Below are 26,467 nucleotides of genomic sequence, written 5' to 3'. Positions count from 1 at the left end.
AGATGCCTTGAAGTTAAAAAACTAAAAAAATACTAAATGATAAGAGGGTGATGTTCTATTTCCATGTGAAATTCCAAGTTCAAATACATTACGGGATGTAAGCCATAAAAAAACAAAAAAAAACATTAAATAGTGCCAAATAACAACATCACTGCTGAATTTATTTTTTTCACAATTGATTTGGGTATATGGCACCTTGAGTTTCATATTGTTCTCATGCAAGTACCCTGCCAGGTGTGGGTAATACCGCGAGTAAAATTACCCATCCCGGACACCTTTTACTTCACATTTTACCATGTACAATTTCAGCATTTTAGTATGTAAAGCATAACATTGCAACATTTCATCATGTATATTCAGCATTTCATCACATATATAGCACATTTCAGCATTTTAGCACATATATTTCAACATTTAAACATACATATGGCACTAATGGTTTTTATTTTTTTAGTGTGTGATATATGGGGCCTACCTGTTAGAATGAATAAGCATATGGGTATGCGGGTATGAGCATTGCCTTCTCATACTCACACCCAGCTGACCCGATGGGTATTTTTTCATCTACAAATTCATGGGTATATTTTTTCTAAACCCTTACCCTAATAGGGTATTTACCCATCGGGTTTGCGGGCAACGGGTACCCATGCCATGTTGAGTCATGTCTGAGCTAGCTTTGCACCCACCAGCACACCCCACCATCCCTCAAAAAAGAGTAAAGTTTGTTTCTGTCCCTAAATTCACTAAAAGTCTACATCATGTCCTCAACTTTTTTGAGGACAATTAGTCCTTTAATTCTTCAAACCGGATAACGTTTGTCTAAAACCAGGTTAGTGGAGAAAACCAGACACGTGTCACTGGTTTTGTACCTTGGACCTCTGTTTGCCAAGAGCGGCCTCGTCTGGGCGCTACGAGGCGACGCGTCCCCGACCGTCCCGCTCACCAATCTCTTGCAGCGCCGGCCTCCTCGCAAGGCCATACCTCGCCCTCTTCATACTGCGGATGCGCGCGCTTGTGTGGCCTCATCCCATTTGTGCGTGCAGCAGTTTTGCTGATGCGACCATGTGCGGGCACCCTCCGGCAGTGGCGGAGCTTGGCGTAGAAGGGGCAATTGCCCCCCCCCCCCCCCCCCCCCCGCGCGCGCGCTCCTTAATTTTTCCATCCATTGAAGAATATGCTCTATTGTAGGGCTAACCAGTGTTTAAAATAGAGATTAGCCCCTCCTTCCCATTAATTTGCTCCCCTTCAGCTAATGGCCCCCTCTTGGATTGTGCTCAAGCTCCGCCACTGCCCTCCGGCATAATGTGAACAAGAGATTGATGGTGGCAGCGGCGGCGGCCCGGAGAATCTAGGTGTCCGTCGACGTGCGTGTGATCAGCTCATGTCTGGATCGTGTGCAGCCACCTCTTTTTTTTAAACGGAGGCGTATGATTTACCTCATCAATTTAATAAGGGGAGAATAGAGTTTTAAAAGGTGCCCACCAAGCAAGGCATGACAATTAGTCACACAAAATAATAAACCCTACTTCTTTGAGTTGTCGCATGCATGCTTTCAGAACACCGACAGTTGCACACCTGCAGTCCATCTCTGTGGGCTTGCCTTCCGCACCGCTACTCGCGTACACAACACCTCCCGGGCCCTGTTGACCCCGTGCACTCCACCATGACGCAGCTCCACGCGAACCACCGTGACTTGTAGAAAGTCTAGAAACATTGCCGCACGCGCCCAGGTACGGACGCTGGAGCCGGAGCCCCAACCAATGTGGGTATGAGTGTGTCAAGGAGGCCACGCTGGTCGTCCATGTTAACACGAGCGTTAGGAACATTCCAGAAACTGGAGCGAGGAGATGGCGTCAATAGCAACGGCCAAAGCACCAACGCATGACACGGTGTTCTCCTGGCCTGGCTCGTGTCTGACAGGTGGTGGAGCGACTAGCGATGTCCCCCGGCGCAGCCGTATAATGATGTGGTGGCGGCAGAAGCGCATGACTCGCGTGAGGCGCAAGCTCGAGAAGGTCAGCTGCAGTGGTGCCCTTGCTTAGAGCATCTCCACCCGTCCCCCAGGAGCACTTTTTCATCGCATGTGGACGAAAAAAGTCCCACTCGAGCCCCCATGAGCTCGATTAGTGCCAGATTTGGCAAAAAATGAGCCGGCGACCCCAAGGAAAACCCAGGGAGCTTGAAAGGATCGAGAAGAGGTGTCTAGAGGGGGGTGAATAGACTCTTAACAAAGAAAAAGTTGTCGTTTTTATTTTCTACAAGTTAGGATAGAGTTTTAGCATAAGTTTAAACATCCATAATACATTCAAAAAAGCATGGCAAGAGTATATGAGCAGCGGAATATAAAGCATGCAATTTGCAAGAAAGTAAAGGGGTGGTATTGGAGTGTGCAAACGCAATTGGAGACACGGAGATTTTTGGCGTGGTTCCGATAGGTGGTGCTATCATGCATCCATGTTGATGGAGACTTCAACCCACGAAGGGTAACAGTTGCGCAAGCCCACGGAGGGCTCCACCCACGAAGGGTCCATGAAGAAGCAACCTTGTCTATCCCACCATGGTCATCGCCCATGAAGGACTTGCCTCACTAGGGTAGATCTTCACGAAGTAGGCGATCTCATTGCCTATACAAACTCCTTGGTTCAACTCCACAATCTTGACGGAGGCTCCCAAGTGACACCTAACCAATCTAGGAGACACCACTCTCCAAAAGGTAATAGACGGTTGATAACCCACAAGTATAGGGGATCGCAACAGCTTTCGAGGGTAGAGTATTCAACCCAAATTTATTGATTCGACACAAGGGGAGCCAAAGAATATTCTCAAGTATTAGCAGCTGAGTTGTCAATTCAACCACACCTGGAAACTTAGTATCTGCAGCAAAGTGTTTAGTAGAAAAGTAATATGATAGTGATGGTAATGGTAACAAAAGAGTAATGAAAGCAAAGTAATGTTTTTGGTATTTTGTAGTGATTGTAACAATAGCAACGGGAAAGTAAATAAGCGTAAACCAGTATATGGAAAGCTCGTAGGCATTGGATCAATGATGGATAATTATGCCGGATGCGGTTCATCATGTAACAGTCATAACATACGGTGACACAGAACTAGCTCCAATTCGTCAATGTAATGTAGGCATGTATTCCGAATATAGTCATACGTGCTTATGGAAAAGAGCTTGCATGACATCTTTTGTCCTACCCTCCCGTGGCAGCGGGGTCCTAATGGAAACTAAGGGATATTAAGGCCTCCTTTTAATAGAGAACCGGAACAAAGCATTAGCACATAGTGAATACATGAACTCCTCAAACTACGGTCATCACCGGTAAGTATCCCGATTATTGTCACTTCAGGGTTAACGGATCATAACACATAATAGGTGACTATAGCCTTGCAAGATAGGATCTAGAACTCTCATATATTGATGAAAACACAATAGGTTCAGATCTGAAATCATGGCACTCGGGCCCTAGTAACAAGCATTAAGCATAGCAAAGTCATAGCAACATCAATCTCAGAACATAGTGGATACTAGGGATCAAACCCTAACAAAACGAACTCGATTACATGGTGAATCCCATCCAACCCATCATCATCCAGCAATCCTACGATGGAATTACTCACACACGGCGGTGAGCATCATGAAATTGATGATGGAGGATGGTTGATGATGACGATGGCGACGAATCCCCCTCTTCGGAGCCCCGAACGGACTCTAGATCAGCCCTCCCGAGAGGTTTTAGGGCTTGGTGGCGGCTCTGTATCGTAAAACGTGATGATTTCTTCTCTTATTTTTTTCTCCCCAAAAGCAGTTATATAGAGGTGGAGTTGGGGTTAGGGGGTCTCCAGGGGCCCACGAGGTAGGGGGCGTGCCCTGGGGGGGCGCCCCCCACCCTCGTGAGAAGGGTGTGGGCCCCTGGTCTTTATCTTTGGTGAGGATTTTTTATTATTTATTGTAATATATCCCGTGGAGTTTCAGGTCATTCTGAGAACTTTTGTTTTCTGCACATAAAACAACATCATGGCAATTCTGCTGAAAACAGCGTCAGTCCGGGTTAGTTCCATTCAAATCATACAAGTTAGAGTCCAAAACAAGGGAAAAAGTGTTTGGAAAAGTAGATACATTGGAGACGTATCAACTTCCCCAAGCTTAAACCCTTGCTTATCCTCAAGCAATTCAGTTGACAAACTGAAAGAAATAAAGAAAAACTTTTTCAAACTCTTTTTGCTCTTGTTGTTGTAAATATGTCAAGCTAGCATTCAAGTTTTCAGCAAAGATTATAACTAACCACATTTGCAATAATTCTCAAGTCTCATGATTACTCATATCAATAGCATAATCAACTAGCAAGCCATAATAATAAAACTCGGATGACAACACTTTCTCAAAACAATCATAATATGATATAACAAGATGGTATCTCGCTAGCCCTTTCTGAGACCGCAAAACATAAATGCAGAGCACCTTTAAAGATCAAGGACTGACTAGACATTGTAATTCATGGTAAAAGAGATCCAATCATAGTCACACCCAATATAAATTAACAGTAATGAATGCAAATGATAGCTGCGCTCTTCATGTAGTGCTTTTAATAAGAGGGTGATGACTCAACATAAAAGTAAATGGATAGGCCCTTCGCAGAGGGAAGCAGGAATTTGTAGAGGTGCCAGAGCTCGGTTTTGAAATAGAGGTGAATAACATTTTGAGCGGTATACTTTCATTGTCAACATAACAACCAGGAGATGGCGATATCTTCCATGCTACACACATTATAGGCGGTTCCCAAACAAAATGGTAAAGTTTATACTCCCCTTCCACCAACAAACATCAATCCATGGCTTGCTCGAAACAACGAGTGCCTCCAACATACATCAGGTCCTAGGGGGAGTTTTGTTTGCAATTATTTTGATTTAGTTTGCATAAAGCATGGGACTGGGCATCCCGGTGACCAGCCCTTTATCTCGTGAGTGAGGAGCGGAGTTCACTCCTCTTGAGAATAACCCGCCTAACATGGAAGATACAGACAGCCCTAGAAGATACATGAGCTATTCGAGCATACAAAACAGGATGATTATTTGAAGGTTTAAAGTTTGGCACATACAAATTTACTTGGAACGGCAGGTAGATACCGCATATAGGAAGGTATACTGGACTCATGTGGAATAACTTTGGGGTTTAAGGAGTTTGGATGCACAAGCAGTATTCCCGCTTAGTACAGGTGAAGGCTAGCAAAAGACTGGGAAGCGACCAACTAGAGAGCGACAACAGTCATGTACATGCATTAAAATTAATAAACATTGGATGCAAGCATGAGTAGGATATAATCCACCATGAACATAAATATCGTGAAGGCTATGTTGATTTGTTTCAACTACATGCGTGAACATGTGCCAAGTCAAGTCACTTAAATCATTCAGAGGAGGATACCACCCTATCATACCACATCATAACCATTTTAATAGCATGTTGGCACACAAGGTAAACCATTATAACTCATAGCTAATCAAGCATGGCACAAGCAAATATGATCTCTTATTATCATTGCAAACATGTTTATTCATAACAAGCTGAATCAAGAACGATGAACTCATCATATTTACAAAACAAAAGAGGTCGAGTTCGTACCAACTTTTCTCATCTCAGTCAGTCCATCATATATCATGATAATTGCCTTTCACTTGCACGACCGAACAATGTGAATAATAATAAGAGTGCACGTGCATTGGACTAAGCTGGAATCTGCGAGCAATCAATAAACAGGAGAAGACAAGGCAATATGGGCTCTTTTGTCAGATAAACAATAATGCATACAAGAGCCATTTCAACAATTTAATCATGGTCTTCTCCTACTAACCCCCAAAGAAAGGAAAGAAATAAAACTATTTACACGGGAAAGCTCCAAACAAGCAAAAGAAGAACAGGAAATATTTTGGGTTTTTCATTTTAATTACTACTGCAAGCATGGAAAGTAAATTAATTAAAAGCTACAACTAATTTTTTTGGTTTTCTTAAGGTTTATTAAACACACAAGAAGAAAGCATGAAAAGGAAATTAAACTAGCATGGATGATACAATGAAAAAGTATGAGCACCGACATTTAGCAATGAGTGTGTGTGAATATAAATGTAATGTCGGTGAAAAATACGTACTCCCCCAAGCTTAGGCTTTTGGCCTAAGTTGGTCTATGGCCACGGCTGGCCTGGCGGATATCCATAATAATAGTTGTTGGGGTCATACTGTGATGCAGCAGCTATCGCTTCCTGAGCTGCAGTGTGGCGACAAGCGGCCTCCGCTCTCCTCTCGTACTCATCTGCCTCCTCTCTGGTAATAGTATATCCTCCTCTTGCCTGATAATCAAAGAAAGCAGGAGCAGGGAGAGTAATATGGACAGCACGGCGTCTGTCAAAGATTAGTCGGTACTGGAGAGGTGATTCGTTCCTCTCGACAAAATGGTGGGAAACCATAGAATCAAAATCTAAATAAGCAGGAGGCAACTCCCTGTCTCCTTCACGAACATCTATCTCAAGAAATTTAGCTAAGCGGGTTGCATAAATTCCTCCAAAGAAATCTCCATTATGTCTATTATGATGCAACCTATGAGCTACAATGGCTCCCATATGATAAGATTGGTCTCCTGACACCGCACTCTTGAGAATGCTAAGTTCAGGGACACACATGTGACATGCTTCATCCTTAGCATTTATGCACCTACCTATGAAGAGAGCAAAATAATGTATAGCAGGAAAGTGAATGCTCCCTATGGTAGCTTGCGTTATATCTCTAGATTCCCCTACAGTTATACTAGCAAGAAAGTTTCTAAATTCAGATTTAGGGGGATCCCTAACACTACCCCATTGTGGAAGTTTGCAAGCAAAAGTGAAATCCTCTAAGTCCATGGTATAAGATTTGTCATAAAGATCAAACATGACTGAAGGAGAATTACGTGAAGATGAATACTCAAACCTCCTCACAAAAGAGCTTGTGAGCTCATGATACCGGGGGCATTTGTCTGCCTCAAAGTCCTCAAGATCGGCATTACGCAAATATGTGTTAAATTCTTCTTTAATTCCCACTCGATCCATAAAATTTTCAGAAGGCCACTCACAAGGACGCACTGGAGCGTCTCTTGGTGGCTCTTCGTCAGCATCACGCATTGCAAGTCTGGGTCCTTGCTTCTTTGAAGAACCACCTTGGAACATTTTCCTAAACATATTTCTTCCTCTAGAAAATTCTGAAATTTTTTAGTAACTTCAAAATAAAAGTAAACCGAACTCAATAATATTGATAGCAACTACTCCTACAAGTGCCTAGAGCCTATATCATGCATCAAAACTACTTTTGACCATATAAATTTGACATGCAAGCTCAAGAACAGGGTCACCTAAGCAGCAAAAATTTGCAATGAATAAAGCACTAGAACAAAAACTAATTGGACCAATGGAGGAGTCACATACCAAGGAACAATCTCCCCAAGCAGTTTTGTGAGAGGTGCTTTGAGAAAGGAGATCAAAAATGGCAGCAAAACGAGCTTGGACTCGGGTTTGAGCTGGTTTTTCGTGTTTGGGGGAGGAAGAAGGAGTGTGTGGGTGAAAGAATAAGTGGAGGAGGGCCACCGTGGGCCCACGAGGTAGGGGGCGCGCCCTAGGGGGGTGGGCGCGCCCTCCACCCTCGTGGCAAGGTGGTTGGCCCCCCTGGTGTGTTCTTTGTTCCATAAATCCTCAAATATTCTATAAAAAATCATGTTTAATTTTCAGGGCATTTGGAGAACTTTTATTTTCAAGGTATTTTTATATTGCGCGGATAATCAGATAACAGACAGAAAATTATTTATTTTTATTTTATTTCAACTAAATAATAGAAAGTATAGAGAGGGTACAGAGGGTTGTGCTTCTAGTTTCATCCATCTCATGCTCGTCAAAAGGAATCCACTAACAAAGTTGATCAAGTCTTGTTAACTGTTGGAAATATGCCCTAGAGGCAATAATAAATTGGTTATTATTATATTTCCTTGTTCATGATAATCGTTTATTATCCATGCTAGAATTGTATTGATAGGAAACTCAGATACATGTGTGGATACATAGACAACACCATGTCCCTAGTAAGCCTCTAGTTAACTAGCTCGTTGATCAATAGATGGTTACGGTTTCCTGACCATGGACATTGGATGTCGTTGATAACGGGATCACATCATTAGGAGAATGATGTGATGGACAAGACCCAATCCTAAGCCTAGCACAAAGATCGTGTAGTTCGTATGCTAAAGCTTTTCTAAATGTCAAGTATCATTTCCTTAGACCATGAGATTGTGCAACTCCCGGATACCGTAGGAATGCTTTGGGTGTGCCAAACGTCACAACGTAACTGGGTGGCTATAAAGGTGCACTACGGGTATCTCTGAAAGTGTCTGTTGGGTTGGCATGAATCGAGACTGGGATTTGTCACTCCGTGTGACGGAGAGGTATCTCTGGGCCCACTCGGTAGGACATCATCATAATGTGCACAATGTGACCAAGGAGTTGATCACGGGATGATGTGTTACGGAACGAGTAAAGAGACTTGCCGGTAACAAGATTGAACAAGGTATCGGATACCGACGATCGAATCTCGGGCAAGTACAATACCGCTGGACAAAGGGAATTGAATACGGGATTGATTGAATCCTCGACATCGTGGTTCATCCGATGAGATCATCGTGGAACATGTGGGAGCCAACATGGGTATCCAGATCCCGCTGTTGGTTATTTACCGGAGAGTCGTCTCGGTCATGTCTGCATGTCTCCCGAACCCGTAGGGTCTACACACTTAAGGTTCGGTGACGCTAGGGTTGTAGAGATATTAGTATGCGGTAACCCGAAAGTTGTTCGGAGTCCCGGATGAGATCCTAGACGTCATGAGGAGTTCCGGAATGGTCCGGAGGTAAAGATTTATATATGGGAAGTCCTATTTTGGCCACCGGAAAATGTTTGGGATTTTTCGGTATTGTACCGGGAAGGTTCTAGAAGGTTCCGGAGTGGGGCCCACCTGCATGGGGGGACCCACATGAACGTGGGTAGTGGGGGCAAGGCCCCACACCCCTGGTCAAGGCGCACCAAGATCCCCCCTTAGAAGGAATAAGATCATATCCCGAAGGGATAAGATCAGGATCCCTAAAAAGGGGGGATAACAATCGGTGGGGAAGGGAAATGATGGGATTTCTTTCCCCCACCTTTGCCAACGCCCCAATGGACTTGGAGGGCAAGAAACCAGCCCCCTCCACCCCTATATATAGTGGGGAGGCGCATGAGAGCCGCACCCTAGCCCCTGGCGCCTCCCTCTCCCCTCGTAACACCTCTCCCTCTCGCTGAGCTTGGCGAAGCCCTGCCGAGATCCCCGCTGCTTCCACCACCACACCGTCGTGCTGCTGGATCTCCATCAACCTCTCCTTCCCCCTTGCTGGATCAAGAAGGAGGAGACGTCTTCCCCAACCGTACGTGTGTTGAACGCGGAGGTGCCGTCCGTTCGGCGCTCGGTCATCGGTGATTTGGATCACGACAAGTACGACTCCATCAACCCCGTTCTCTTGAACGCTTACGCCCGCGATCTACAAGGGTATGTAGATGAACTCCTCTCTCTCGTTGCTAGATGACTCCATAGATTGATCTTGGTGATGCGTAGAAAATTTTAAAATTCTGCTACGTTCCCCAACAGTGGCATCATGAGCTAGGTCTATGCGTAGTTTCTATGCACGAGTAGAACACAAAGTAGTTGTGGGTGTCGATTTTGTCAATTTACTTGCCATTACTAGTCTTATCTTGATTCGGCGGCATCGTGGGATGAAGCGGCCCGGACCGACCTTACACGTACACTTACGTGAGACAGGTTCCACCGACTGACATGCACTAGTTGCATAAGGTGGCTAGCGGGTGTTTGTCTCTCCCACTTTAGTCGGATCGGATTCGATGAAAAGGGTCCTTATGAAGGGTAAATAGAAATTGGCATATCACGTTGTGGTTTTTGCGTAGGTAAGAAACGTTCTTGCTAAGAAACCTATAGCAGCTACGTAAAAATTTGCAACAACAATTACAGGACGTCTAACTTGTTTTTGCAGCATATGCCGTGTGATGTGATCTGGCCAAAAGGATGTGATGAATGATATATGTGATGTATGAGATTGATCATGTTCTTGTAATAGGAATCACGACTTGCATGTCGATGAGTATGACAACCGGCAGGAGCCATAGGAGTTGTCTTAATTTATTTATGACCTGCGTGTCAACATAAACGTCATGTATTTACTTTACTTTATTGCTAAACCGTTAGCCATAGTAGTAGAAGTAATAGATGACGAGACAACTTCATGAAGACACGATGATGGAGATCATGATGATGGAGATCATGGTTTCATGCCGGTGACGATGATGATCATGGCGCCCCGAAGATGGAGATCAAAAGGAGCAAAATGATATTGGCCATATCATGTCACTATTTGATTGCATGTGATGTTTATCATGTTTTTCATCTTATTTGCTTAGAACGGCGGTAGCTAAAATAAGATGATCCCTCGCAATAATTTCAAGAAAAGTGTTCCCCCTAACTGTGCACCGCTGCGAAGGTTCGTTGTTTCGAAGCACCACGTGATGATCGGGTGTGATAGATTCTAACATTCGAATACAACGGGTGTAAGCCAGATTTACACACGCAATACACTTAGGTTGACTTGACGAGCCTAGCATGTACAAACATGGCCTCGGAACGCGGAAGACCGAAAGGTCGAACATGAGTCGTATAGAAGATACGATCAACATGAAGATGTTCACCGATGATGACTAGTCCGTCTCACGTGATGATCGGACACGGCCTAGTTAACTCGGATCATGTATCACTTAGATGACTAGAGGGATGTCTATCTAAGTGGGAGTTCATTAAATAATCAGATGAACTTAATTATCATGAACATAGTCAAAAGGACTTTGCAAATTATGTCGTAGCTTACGCTTTAGTTCTACTGTTTTAGATATGTTCCTAGAGAAAATTTAGTTGAAAGTTGATAGTAGCAATTATGCGGGTTGGGTCCGTAAACAGAGGATTGTCCTTATTGTTGCGCAGAAGGATTATGTCCTTAATGCACCGCTCAGTGAGCTGACCCTCGAACGTCGGTTGTGGATGTTGAGAACATCTGACATACACGTTTTGATGACTACATGATAGTTCAGTGCATAATGCTAAATGGTTTAGAATTGAGGCACCAAAGACGTTTTTGAAACATCGCAGAACATATGAGATGTTCCAAGGACTGAAATTGGGATTTCAGGCTAGTGCCCACGTCAAGAGGTATGAGACCTTTGACAAGTTTCTTAAGCCTGCACACTAAGGAGAAAAGCTCAATCGTTGAGCATGTGCTCAGATTGTATGAGTACTAGAATCGCTTGAATCGAGTGGGAGTTGATCTTCCAGATGAGATAGTGATGGTTCTCCAAAGTCACTGCCACCAAGCTACTAGAGCTTCGTGATGAACTATAACATATCAGGGATAGATATGATGATCCTTGAGCTATTCGCGACACCGCGAAAGTAGAAATCAAATAGGAGTATCAATTGTTGATGGTTAGTAAAACCACTAGTTTCAAGAAGGGCAAGGGCAAGAAAGGGATACTTCATGAAACGACAAATCAGTTGCTGCTCTAGTGAAGAAACCCAAAGTTGAACCCAAGCCCGAGACTAAGTGCTTCTGTAATAAGGGGAACGGTCACTGAAGCAGAACCACCCTAGATACTTGGTAGATGAGAAGGCTGGCAAGGTTGAAAGAAGTATGTATTGGACATACATTATATTAAATGTGTACTTTACTAGTACTCCTAGTAGCAGCAGGGTATTAGATACCGGTTCGGTTGCTAAGTGTTGGTAACTCGAAACGAAAGGCTACGGAATAAACTGAGACTAGTCAAAGGTGAGACGATGATATGTGTTGGAAGTGTTTCCAAGGTTGATGTGATCAAGCATCGCACGCTCCGTTTACCATCGGGATTGGTGTTAAACCTAAATAATTGTTATTTGGTGTTTGCGTTGAGCATAGACATGATTGGATTATGTTTATCGCAATACGGTTATTCATTTAAGGAGAATAATGGTTACTCTGTTTATTTGAATAATACCTTCAATGGTCTTGCACGTAAAATGAATGGTTTATCGAATCCCGATCGTAGTGATACACATGTTCATGCCAAAAGATATAAGATAGTAATGATAGTACCACATACTTGTGTCACTGCAATTTTAGTCACAATGGTATAAAACGCATGAAGAAGCTCCATGTTGATGGATCTTTGGATTCGCTTGATTTTGAATCACTTGAGACATGCAAATCATACCACATGATCAAGATGGCTGAAAGGCCTCGTTTTCAGTAAGATGGAACAAGAAAGCAACTTGTTGGAAGTAATACATCTTGATGTGTGCAGTCCAATGAGTGCTGAGGCATGTAGTGGATATCATTATATTCTTACTTCACAGATGATTTGAGTAGATGCTAAGTATATTTACTTGATGAATCACGAGTCTAAATTATTGAAAGGTTCAAGTAATTTCAGGGTGAAGTTGAAGATCGTCGTGACAAGAGGATAAAAGATGAATATCTGGATTACGAGTTTGGCACAGAATTAAGACATTGTGGAAATTGTTTCACAACTAATACAGCCTGGAACACCATAGTGTGACGGTGTGTCCGAACATCATAACTGCACCCTATTGGATATGATGCATACCATGATGTCTCTTATCGAATTACCACGATAGTTTATGGGTTAGGCATTAGAGACAACCACATTCACTTTAAATAGGGCACCACGTAATTCCGATGAGATGACACCGTATGAACTATGGTTTAGAGAAACCTAAGCTGTCATTTCTTAAAAGTTTGGGGCTGCAACGCTTATGTGAAAAAGTTTCAGGCTGATAAGCTCGAACCCAAAGCGGATAAATGCATCTTCATAGAGTACCCAAAACAGTTGGGTATACCTCCTGTCTCAGATCCGAAAGCAATAGGGATTGTTTCTAGAATCAGGTCCTTTCTCGAGGAAAAGTTTCTCTCGAAAGAATTGAGTGGGAGGATGGTGGAGACTTGATGAGGTTATTGAACCGTCACTTCAACCAGTGTATAGCAGGGCACAGGGAGTTGTTCCTGTGGCACCTACACCAATTGAAGTGGAAGCTTATGATAGTGATCATGAAACTTCGGATCAAGTCACTACCAAACCTCGTAGGACGACAAGGATGCGTACTACTTCAGAGTGGTACGTAATCCTGTCTTGGATGTCATGTTGCTAGACAACAATGAACCTACGAGCTATGGAGAAGCGATGGTGGGCCCGGATTCCGAAAATTGGCTCGAGGCCATAAAATCCGAGAGAGGATCCATGTATGAAAACAAAGTGTGGACTTTGGAAGAACTGCTTGATGGTCATAAGGCTGTTGGGTACATATGGATTTTAAAAGAAAGACGGACAATGGTGGTAAGTATCACCATTAAGAAAGCTCGACTTGTCGTTAAGATGTTTTCCGACAAGTTCAAGGAGTTGACTACAATGAGACTTTCTCACTCATAGTGATGCTAAGAGTCTGTTGGAATTATGTTAGCAGTTACTGCATTGTTTATGAAATCTTGCAGATATGATGTCAAAATATTGTTTCCTTGACGATTTTCTTGAGGAAAGGTTGTATGTGATACAACCAGAAGGTTTTGTCAGTCCTGAAAAATGCTAACAAGTATGCAAAGCTCCAGCAATCCTTCTAAGGACTGGAGTAAGCATCTCGGAGTTGGAATGTACGCTTTGATGAGATGATCAAAGCTTTTGGGTTTATACAAAGTTTATGAGAAACTTGTATTTCCAAAGAAGTGAGTGGGAGCACTATAGAATTTCTGATGAGTATATGTTGTTGACATATTGTTGATCGGAAATGATGTAGAATTTCTGGAAAGCATATAGGGTTATTTGAAAAGTGTTTTTCAATGGAAAACCTGGATTAAGCTACTTGAACATTGAGCATCAAGATCTATAAGGATAGATCAAAACGCTTAATGGTACTTTCAAATGAGCACATACCTTGACATGATCTTGAAGGTGTTCAAGATGGATCAGTCAAAGAAGGAGTTCTTGCCTGAGTTGTAAGGTATGAAGTTATGAAGTTAAAGCTCGACCACGGCAGGAGAAAGAGGAAGGACGAAGGTCGTCCCCTATGCTTTTGTCATAGGCTCTATGCAGTATGCCATGCTGAGTACCGCACCTGATGTGTGCCTTGCCACATGTCTGGCAAGAGGGTACAAAGGTGATCTAGGAGTAGATCACCAGATAGCGGTCAAAATTATCCTTAGAGGAATAAGGATATGTTTCTCGGTTATGGAGGTGATAAAGAGTTCAACGTAAAGAGTTACATCGATGCAAGCTTAACACCTATCCGGATAGCTCTGAGTAGAGATACCGGATACGTATAATGGAGCAACAATTTAGAATAGCTCCAAGTAGAACAGTTATTTGAAATGGCTCCAAATATAGCGTAGAGATTTGTGAAGTACATACGGATCTGAATGTTGCACACCCGTTGACTAAAACCTCTCTCACAAGCATAACATGATCAAACCCAGAACTCATTGAGTGTTAATCACATAGTGATGTGAACTAGATTATAGACTCTAGTAAACTCTTTGGATGTTAGTCACATGGCGATGTGACATGTGAGTGTTAATCACATGGCGATGTGAACTAGATTATTGACTCTAGTGCAAGTGGGAGACTGTTGGAAATATGCCCTAGAGGCAATAATAAATTGGTTATTATTATATTTCCTTGTTCATGATAATCGTTTATTATCCATGCTAGAATTGTATTGATAGGAAACTCAGATACATGTGTGGATACATAGACAACACCATGTCCCTAGTAAGCCTCTAGTTAACTAGCTCGTTGATCAATAGATGGTTACGGTTTCCTGACCATGGACATTGGATGTCGTTGATAACGGGATCACATCATTAGGAGAATGATGTGATGGACAAGACCCAATCCTAAGCCTAGCACAAAGATCGTGTAGTTCGTATGCTAAAGCTTTTCTAAATGTCAAGTATCATTTCCTTAGACCATGAGATTGTGCAACTCCCGGATACCGTAGGAATGCTTTGGGTGTGCCAAACGTCACAACGTAACTGGGTGGCTATAAAGGTGCACTACGGGTATCTCTGAAAGTGTCTGTTGGGTTGGCATGAATCGAGACTGGGATTTGTCACTCCGTGTGACGGAGAGGTATCTCTGGGCCCACTCGGTAGGACATCATCATAATGTGCACAATGTGACCAAGGAGTTGATCACGGGATGATGTGTTACGGAACGAGTAAAGAGACTTGCCGGTAACAAGATTGAACAAGGTATCGGATACCGACGATCGAATCTCGGGCAAGTACAATACCGCTGGACAAAGGGAATTGAATACGGGATTGATTGAATCCTCGACATCGTGGTTCATCCGATGAAATCATCGTGGAACATGTGGGAGCCAACATGGGTATCCAGATCCCGCTGTTGTTTATTGACCGGAGAGTCGTCTCGGTCATGTCTGCATGTCTCCCGAACCCGTAGGGTCTACACACTTAAGGTTCGGTGACGCTAGGGTTGTAGAGATATTAGTATGCGGTAACCCGAAAGTTTTTTGGAGTCCCGGATGAGATCCCGAACGTCACGAGGAGTTCCGGAATGGTCCGGAGGTAAAGATTTATATATGGGAAGTCCTATTTTGGCCACCGGAAAATGTTTGGGATTTTTCGGTATTGTACCGGGAAGGTTCTAGAAGGTTCTGGAGTGGGGCCCACCTGCATGGGGGGACCCACATGAACGTGGGTAGTGGGGGCAAGGCCCCACACCCCTGGTCAAGGCGCACCAAGATCCCCCCTTAGAAGGAATAAGATCATATCCCGAAGGGATAAGATCAAGATCCCTAAAAAGGGGGGATAACAATCGGTGGGGAAGGGAAATGATGGGATTTCTTTCCCCCACCTTTGCCAACGCCCCAATGGACTTGGAGGGCAAGAAACCAGCCCCCTCGATCCCTATATATAGTGGGGAGGCGCATGGGAGCCGCACCCTAGCCCCTGGCGCCTCCCTCTCCCCTCGTAACACCTCTCCCTCTCGCTGAGCTTGGCGAAGCCCTGCCGAGATCCCCGCTGCTTCCACCACCACGCCGTCGTGCTGCTGGATCTCCATCAACCTCTCCTTCCCCCTTGCTGGATCAAGAAGGAGGAGACGTCTTCCCCAACCGTACGTGTGTTGAACGCGGAGGTGCCGTCCGTTCGGCGCTCGGTCATCGGTGATTTGGATCACGACAAGTACGACTCCATCAACCCCGTTCTCTTGAACGCTTCCGCTCGCGATCTACAAGGTTATGTATATGCACTCCTCTCTCTCGTTGCTAGATGACTCCATAGATTGATCTTGGTGATGCGTAGAAAATTTTAAAATTCTGCTACGTTCCCCAACATTAACAAACTCATTCCGATTAACATGAAACCGGAGAAATTTCGAATAACACTAGGTTACCTCAACGGGGATATGCACATCCCCAATAATAAGTATATCATATTTCTTCTTGACAATAGGAAGAGGAAATTGAAAACCTCCAAATATAATCAATGGAATTTTTTCGATAGAATTGATACTATGAACTTGAGGTTGTTTCCTCGGAAAGTGTACTGTATGCTCATTACCATTAACATGAAAAGTGACATTGCCTTTGTTGCAAACAATAACAGCCCCTGCAGTATTAAGAAAAGGTCTTCCAAGAATAATAGACATACTATCGTCCGCGGGAATATCAAGAATAACAAAGTCCGTTAAAATAGTAACGTTTGCAACCACAACAGGCACATCCTCACAAATACTGACAGGTATAGCGGTTGATTTATCAGCTATTTGCAAATATATTTCAGTAGGTGTCAACTTATTCAAGTCAAGTCTACGATATAAAGAGAGAGGCATAACACTTACACCGGCTCCAAGATCACATAAAGCAGTTTTAACATAGTTTCTTTTAATGGAGCATGGTATAGTAGGTACTCCTGGATCTCCAAGTTTCTTTGGTATTCCACCCTTAAAAGTATAATTAGCAAGCATGGTGGAAATTTCAGCTTCCGGTATCTTTCTTTTATTTGTAATAGTATCTTTCATGTGCTTAGCATAAGGATTGGTTTTGAGCATATCAGTTAATCGCATACATAAAAAGATAGGTCTAATCATTTCAGCAAAGCGCTCAAAATCCTCATCATCCTTTTTCTTGGATGGTTTGGGAGGAAAAGGCATGGGTTTCTGAACCAAAGGCTCTCTTTATTTACCATGTTTCCTAGCAACAAAGTCTTTCTTATCATAACGTTGATTCTTTGATTGTGGGTTATCAAGATCAACAGCAAGTTCAATTTCTACATCATTATCATTACTAGGTTGAGCATCATTATGAACATCATCATTAACATTTTCATTAGGTTCATGTTCATTGCCAGATTGAGTTTCAGCATCAGAAATAGAAATATCATTTGGATTATCAGGTGGTTCAGCAATAGGTTCACTAGAGGTTTGCACAGTTCTATCATTTTTCTTTTTCTTCTTTTTAGAAGAACTAGGTGCATCAATTCTCTTAGGGTGGCCTTCAGGATACAAAGGTTCGTGAGTCATTCTACCAGTTCTAGTAGCCACTTTAACAGCATAATCATTTTTCTTACTATTCATCTCATTGAGCAATTCTTTTTGAGCTTTAAGTACTTGTTCTACTTGAGTGCTAACCATAGAAGCATGTTTGCTAACAAGTTTAAGTTCACCTCTAATATTAGGTATATAATCACCCAAGTATTTAATCATATCAGCATCTTGTTTTAATTGTCTACCAAAATAAGCATTGAAGTCTTCTTGTTTAAACATAAAATTATCAAACTCATCCAAGCATTGGCTAGCAATTTTAGTAGGAGGGATTTCGGCTTTATCATATCTATAGAGAGAATTTACCTTTACTACCTGTGTCGGGTTATCGAGGTCTGGAGGTTCTTCAATAAATAAAGGATTAAGATCATATGTTTCTTCAACAGGCGGTAAATTAAGACCATGTATTTCTTCAATAGGAGGTAAATTCTTAACATCTTCAGCTTTAATACCTTTTTCTTTCATAGATTTCTTTGCCTCTTGCATATCTTCAGGACTGAGAAATAGAATACCTCTCTTCTTCGGAGTTGGTTTAGGAATAGGATCATTAATTGGAGCAGGAGCTAGCCCAGGAGCTGGCTCCGGAGGTGTCCAATTATTTTCATTTGTCAACATATTATTCAATAAGATTTCAGCTTCATCTGGTGTTCTTTCCCTGAAAAGAGAACCAGCACAACTATCTAGGTAATCTCTGGAAGTATCGGTTAGTCCATTATAAAAGATATCAAGTATTTCATTTTTCTTAAGAGGATGATTAGGCAAAGCATTAAGTAACTGAGAAGCCTCCCCCAAGCTTGTGGGAGACTCTCTTCTTTAATTTGTACAAAGTTGTATATTTCCTTTAAAGCAGCTTGTTTCTTATGAGCAGGGAAATATTTAGCAGAGAAGTAATAAATCATATCCTGGGGACTATGCACACAACCAGGATCAAGAGAATTAAACCATATCTTAGCATCACCCTTTAATGAGAACGGAAATATTTTAAGGATATAAAAGTAGCGAGATCTCTCGTCATTAGTGAACAGGGTGGCTATATCATTTAATTTAGTAAGATGTGCTACAACAGTTTCAGATTCATAGCCATGAAAAGGATCGGATTCAACCAAAGTAATTATACCAGGATCAACAGAGAATTCATAATCCTTATCAGCAACACAGATAGGTGAAGTAGCAAAAGCAGGGTCAGGTCTCATCCTAGCATTTAGAGATTGCTTATTCCATTTAGCTAATAACCTTTTGAGTTCATATCTATCTTTGCAAGCTAAAATAGCTAAAGAAGCATCTTGGTCAAATAAATAACCCTCAGGAATAACAAGTGATTCTTCATCATCACTTTCATCTTCATAATCGGATTCAATATTTTCAATCTCTCTAGCCCTAGCAAGTCGTTCCTCGAGAAAATCACTAAGTGGCATAGTAGTATCAGGCATATAGGTAGTTTCATCATAAGTATCATGTATAGCAGAAGTAGCATCATCAATAACATGTGACATATCAGAACGAATAGCAGAAGCAGGTTTAGGTGTCGCAAGCTTACTCATAACAGAAGGTGAATCAAGTGCAGAGCAAGATGGCAGTTCCTTACCTCCCCTCGTAGTTGAGGGATAAATTGCTGTCTTAGCGTCTTTCAAATTCTTCATGGTGTCCAGCAGATATAAATCCCAAGTGACTCAAAGAATAGAGCTATGCTCCCCGGTAATGGCGCCAGAAATTAGTCTTGATAACCCACAAGTATAGGGGATCGCAATAGCTTTCGAGGGTAGAGTATTCAACCCAAATTTATTGATTCGACACAAGGGGAGCCAAAGAATATTCTCAAGTATTAGCGGTTGAGTTGTCAATTCAACCACACCTGGAAACTTAGTATCTGCAGCAAAGTGTTTAGTAGCAAAGTAATATGATAGTGATGGTAACGGTAACAAAAGAGTAATGAAAGCAAAGTAATGTTTTTGGTATTTTGTAGTGATTGTAACAATAGCAACGGGAAAGTAAATAAGCGTAAACTAGTATATGGAAAGCTCATAGGCATTGGATCAATGATGTATAATTATGCCGGATGCGGTTCATCATGTAACAGTCATAACATAGGGTGACACAGAATTAGCTCCAATTCGTCAATGTAATGTAGCATGTATTCCGAATATAGTCATGCGTGCTTATGGAAAAGAACTTGCATGACATCTTTTGTCCTACCCTCCCGTGGCAGCGGGGTCCTAATGGAAACTAAGGGATATTAAGGCCTCCTTTTAATAGAGAACCGGAACAAAGCATTAGCACATAGTGAATACATGAACTCCTCAAACTATGGTCATCACCGGTAGGTATCCCGATTATTGTCATTTCAGGGTTAACGGATCATAACACATAATAGGTGACTATAGACTTGCAAGATAGGATCTAGAACTCTCATATATTGATGAAAACATAATAGGTTCAGATATGAAATCATGGCACTCAGGCCCTAGTGACAAGCATTAATCATAGCAAAGTCATAGCAACATCAATCTCAGAACATAGTGGATACTAGGGATCAAACCCTAACAAAACTAACTCGATTACATGGTGAATCTCATCCAATCCAACACCGTCCAACAAGCCTATGATGGATTTACTCACGCACGGCGGTGAGCATCATGAAATTGGTGATGGAGGATGGTTGATGATGACGACGGCGACGAATCCCCCTCTCCGGAGCCCCGAACGGACTCCAGATCAGCCCTCCCGAGAGGTTTTAGGGCTTGGCGCCGGCTCCGTATCATAAAACGTGATGATTTCTTTCTCTTTTTTTTCTCCCTGAAAGCAGTTATATAGAGTTGGAGTTGGGGTCGGGGGGTCTCCAGGGGGCCCACGAGGTAGGGGCGCGCCCTGGGGGGGGGGGGCGCGCCCCCCACCCTCGTGAGAAGGGTGTGGGCCCCCTGGTCTTCATCTTTGGCGAGGATTTTTTATTATTTATTGTAAGATATCACGTGGAGTTTCAGGTCATTCCGAGAATTTTTGTTTTCTGCACATAAAACAACATCATGGCAATTCTGCTGAAAACAGCTGATACGTCTCCAACGTATCTATAATTTTTGATTGCTCCATGCTATATTATCTACTGTTTTGGACTATATTGGGCTTTATTTTCCACTTTTATATTATTTTTGGGACTAACCTATTAACCGGAGGCCCAGCCCAGAATTGTTGTTTTTTTTTCCTATTTCAGTGTTTCGAAAAACGGAATATCAAACGGAGTCCAAACGGAATAAACCTTTCTGGAACGTGATTTTCTTCCCGAATACGACCCAGGAGACTTGGACCCTACGCCAAGGAAGTTTCGAGGTGGGCACGAGGTAGGGGGCGCGCCCTATACCACTAGGCGCGCCCCCCACCCTCGTGGGCCCACCAAAGCTCCACCGACGTACTTCTTCCTCCTATATATACCTACGTACCCCCAAACGAACAGATACAGAGCCAAAAACCTAATTCCACCGCCACAACTTTCTGTATCCACGAGATCCCATCTTGGGGCATGTTCCGGAGCTCCGCCGGAGAGGGCCGTCATCACGGAGGGCTTCTACATCATCATAGCCTCTCCGATGAAGTGTGAGTAGTTTACCTCAGAGCTTCGGGTCCATAGTTATTAGCTAGATGGCTTCTTCTCTCTTTTTGGATCTCAATACAAAGTTCTCCCCCTCTCTTGTTGAAATCTATTCGATGTAATCTTCTTCTTTTTTGTGGTGTGTTTGTTGAGACCGATGAATTGTGGGTTTATGATCAAGTCTATCTATGAATAATATTTGAATCTTCTCTGAATTCTTTTATGTATGATTAGTTATCTTTGCAAGTTTCTTTGAATTATCAGTTTGGTTTGGCCTACTAGATTGGTTTTTCTTGCCATGGGAGAAGTGCTTAGCTTTGGGTTCGATCTTGCGGTGTCCTTTCCCAGTGCACTAGTAGAAAAGGGGGCAAAGGTCCACGCCGGGTCAGCCCATTAGTCCCGGTTCAGTCACGAACCGAGACTAATGTGAGCATTGGTCCCGGTTCGTGCGGCTAAGGCAGTAGTCCCGGTTCACCTGAGCCCTTTAGTCCCGGTTTGTGGCACGAACCGGGACTAAAGGGTGGGATGCCCTTTAGTCCCGGTTTGTGTCTCAAACCAGGACTAAAGATTAGACCTTTAGTCCCGGTTTGAGACACAAACCGGGAATAAAGGGTGCAATGCCCTTTAGTCCCGGTTTGTGTCTCAAACCGGGACTAAAGGTCCCATTTTCAAACTCTACCCCCTGGTGGATCGCCTTTTTTGTTTCGAAAAAATCAAAAGAAAATGATAAAAACTTCAAAAAATAAAATCCTTCGAGAGGTAGTTATATTACTACATCTACTAGTTAGGAAAATTTAAAAACTTAAATTTGGACATGTTTTGCAAAAATGTAGGGAAAATGTAAAACGGCTATAACTTTTGCATACGATGTCGGGAAAAATGTATAATATATCAAAATGTCCAGAACGAAAATCCGCTTCCGATTTTGACGGCCTACGGCCTGTTTGCAAATTTTTAGAATCCTCAAATTCTAAAAGGAAAAAAAGTTATGCTCAAATTTCAGTTTTTTTGAATTCTTGTTAAATCTGGTCAAACTACTTATTCAAGAAGTATTAGTGTTATAAATAATTATTCAAGAATATTAGTTTTACTAAATAATTATTTTAGTTTTTTTTGAATTTTGGTCAAATATGGTCAAATTGTGGTCAAATTGTGGTCAAACAATGGTCAAACTACTTATTCAAGAAATATTAGTGTTACTAAATAATTATTTCAGTTTTTTTGAATTTTGGTCAAATCTGGTCAAACTATGGTCAAACTATGGTCAAACTAGGGTCAAACTGTGGTCAAACTACTTATTCAAGAATTATTAGTGTTACTAAATAATTATTGTTTTTTAGAACAATAGTTTCAAACTCAAACAGTGAAATGTGTGACTTCATGATCAAGCTAAATTCCTGAGGGTTAATAGGATTGACATCTTACTATTGTCAGGAAAACAACAAGTGCAAACTTGGAAACGAGGGAGAATAGAACCCGGAAGTTAAGCGTTCTCAGGCTGGAGTCGTGAGAGGATGGGTGACCGTTCGGGAAGTTAGATGATGAGGGGTGATTGGAGACTAAAGGTCAAATTGAGCAGTGATGAGGGGTGATTAGAGATTATAGGTTAAAATAATTTAGAAATTTGAAATTCAAAAAAAAAATTCAAAAAAATCAAAAAAGAAATTTCAAAAAAAAATCATAAAATTTCCTTTAGTACCGGTTGGTGTTACCAACCGGGACTAAAGGTGGACCTCCAGGCAGCGGCCGCGTGGAGGGCCTTTAGTCCCGGTTCGTATAAGAACCGGGACTAAAGGGGGGGGGGCTTTAGTACCGACCCTTTAGTCCCGGTTCCAGAACCGGGACTAAAGGCCCTTATGAACCGGGACTAAAGGCCCTTTTTCTACTAGTGGTGACAGAAGGAGCAGCAAGGCACGTATTGCATCGTTGCCATCGAGGATAACAAGATGGGGTTTATTTCATATTGCATCAACTTATCTCTCTACATCATGTCATCTTGCTTAAAGCGTTACTCTGTTTTTAACTTAATACTCTAGATGCATGCTGGATAGCGGTCGATGAGTGGAGTAATAGTAGTAGATGCAGAATCGTTTCGGTCTACTTGTCACGGACGTGATGCCTATATACATGATCATGCCTAGATATTCTCATAATTATGCTCAATTCTGTCAATTGCTCAACAGTAATTTGTTCACCCACTGTAGAATACTTATGCTCTTGAGAGAAGCCACTAGTGAAACCTATGACCCCCGAGTCTATTCTCATCATATCAATCTCCATCAGTTTAATCTTGCTTTGCTTTTTACTTTGCCTTTTACTTTTCACTTTGCATCTCTATACCAAAAATACCAAAAATATTATATCTATCAGGTCTCACTCTCGTAAGTGACCGTGAAGGGATTTGACAACCCCTAATCGTGTTGGTTGCGAGTAGCTATCGTTTTGTGCAGGTACGAGGGACTTGAGCATGGCCTCCTACTGGATTGATACCTTGGTTCTCAAAAACTGAGGGAAATACTTACGCTACTCTACTGCATCATCCTTTCCTCTTCGGGGAAATCCAACGCAAGCTCAAGAGGTAGCAAGAAGAATTTCTGGCGCCGTTGCCGGGGAGTCTATGCAAAAAGTCAACATACCAAGTACCTATCACAATCCCTATCTCTCGCATTACATTAGTTGCCATTTGCCTCTCGTTTTCCTCCCCCCACTTCACCCTTGCCGTTTTATTCGCCCTCTCTTTCTCAATCTCCTTCTCCTTCTCTTTCTCTGTTTGGCGCCTTTTTCTCGCTTGCCTTGTCATCATGGCTAATCTTATCTCTTCTCCGTTATCTCTCGAGAATGAAGTCCTAAATTTTAAACAAAAGGAGGGAGAAAATCTGAAAGACGCTTGGTATAGAATTTGCGATGCTCAAAATAGATCTACCAGGAAGCAATCTACTTCAGACCTTCTTCGCAATTTTTATGTAGGTGCTAGTCCTTGGTATATATATATCCTTGATACCATTACCGGGGGGAATTTCTTGGGTAGCCACACTTTTGATTCTTATAATGCTATGATAGATTTATTTGGCTCACCACCTCTTTTGGTTAATGGAACTATGTTAACTTTGGAGCATGTTATGCAAAGGCTTGAAATTATTGAAAACAAAGTTGCTACCATTGAATCAATTGATAATATAGATAAAAAGATCCATAATCAAATTACTCAATATGGATCTAAGGTAGGAATGACTTTGAAAAATATTAAGTAAAAGGAACCCATGGTTAATGAGAAAATAAATCTAGATTCCACTAGAATCGATAAACTTGAGGGTATCATTACCAACTTAGGAACCGCTTTTTCTTCCGTAAGGAATACTTCTAGTCCTCCCACTAAAATTACCAAGCTTATGTATGTTCCTAAGAATAAGGGTGAATCATCTAGTAAGGAAACTGCGGATCTTAAATCTATAAGCATTCATCCCGATAATTTTGCTATCATTAAGGAACCTTATGCTACGAATGAATTTTTTGATCGTGTGCCTAAAAGTTTGATAATTACTAGAAAGGAAGAAATTTCTAAGAAAGATAGATGCCTCATTGAAGAATTGCCTACCAAAGATGGCAATACCTAGATCTATCCTCGCTTTTATGCCTAGCTAGGTGCGTTAAACGATAGCGCTTGTTGGGAGGCAACCCAATTTTATTTTTAGTTTTTTGTGTTTTTCTTCTGTTAGGGAATAAATAACCCATCTACCTTCTGTTTGGATGTGGTTTTGTGTTTTAATTAGTGTTTGTGACAAGTTAGACCTATTAGATCTTCTTGGATGATAGTTATTTGATCTTGCTGCAATTTCCAGAAACTTTGCGTTCAGTGGCCGAATTGTTAAAAATCACCAGAACGTGATAAAATACTGATTCCAATTGCTGCTGATCAATAACAAATTGTCTAGGTCTTCCAATTTTTGTAGATTGTTTGGAGTTCCAGAAGTTTGCGTTAGTTACAGATTACTACAGACTGTTTTGTTTTTGACAGATTCTGTTTTTCATGTGTTGTTTGCTTATTTTGATGAATCTATGGTTAGTAAAATAGTTTATAATCCATAGAGAAGTTGTAATACAGTAGGTTTAACACCAATATAAATAAATAATGAGTTCATTACAGTACCTTGAAGTGGTCTTTTGTTTTCTTTCTCTAACGGAGCTCACAAGATTTCTATTGAGTTTTGTGTTGTGAAGATTTCAAGTTTTGGGTGAATTCTTGTGATGGATTATGGAACAAGGAGTGGCAAGAGCCTAAGCTTGGGGATGCCCATGGAACCCCCAAGATAATCCAAGGGCACCAAAAAGTCAAAGCTTGGGGATGCCCCGGAAGGCATCCCCTCTTTCGTCCACTTCCATCGGTAATTTACTTGGAGCTATATTTTTATTCACCAACATGATATGTGTTTTGCTTGGAGCGTCTTGTATTATTTGTGTCTTTGGTTGTTAGTGTGCCACAATCATCCTTGCTGTACACACCTTTTTAGAGAGCCATACATGAATTAGAATTTGATAGAATACTCTATGTGCTGCACTTATATCTTTTGAGCTAAGTAGTTTTGCTCTATGTGCTTCACTTATATCTTTTGAGCGCTATAATTTTGCTCTATGTGCTTCACTTAGATATTTTAGAGCACGGCGGTGGATTTGTTTTAAAGAAACTATTGATCTCTCATGCTTCACTTAAATTATTTTGAGAGTCTTAATAGCATGGTAATTTGCTTAATAGTAACATGCTTGGTATTCAAGATTTGTGAAACTTTCTTTTGAGTGTGTTGAATACTAAGAAAAGTTGGATGCTTGATAATTGTTTTGAGATATGGAGGAAGTAATATCAAAGTCATGCTAGTAGAGTAATTGTGAATTTGAGAAGTGCTTGAGTTAAAAGTTTGCAAGTCCCGTAGCATGCACGTATGGTAAACGTTATGCAACAAATTTGAAACATGAGGTGTTATTTGATTGTCCTCCTTATGAGTGGCAGTCGGGGACGAGCGATGGTCTTTTCCTACCAATCTATCCCCCTAGGAGCATGCGCGTAATACTTTGGTTTTTGATGGCTTGTAGATTTTTGCAATAAGTATATGAGTTCTTTATCACTAATGTTGAGTCCATGTATTATACGCACTCTCACACTTCCATCATTGCTAGCCTCTA

This window comes from Triticum urartu, chromosome 3A, assembly GCF_056163025.1.
Source record: "Triticum urartu cultivar PI428250 chromosome 3A, HENAU_Tu73, whole genome shotgun sequence".
In the NCBI taxonomy this organism is placed as follows: domain Eukaryota; kingdom Viridiplantae; phylum Streptophyta; class Magnoliopsida; order Poales; family Poaceae; genus Triticum; species Triticum urartu.
Note: the sequence above shows the minus strand (reverse complement) of the source record.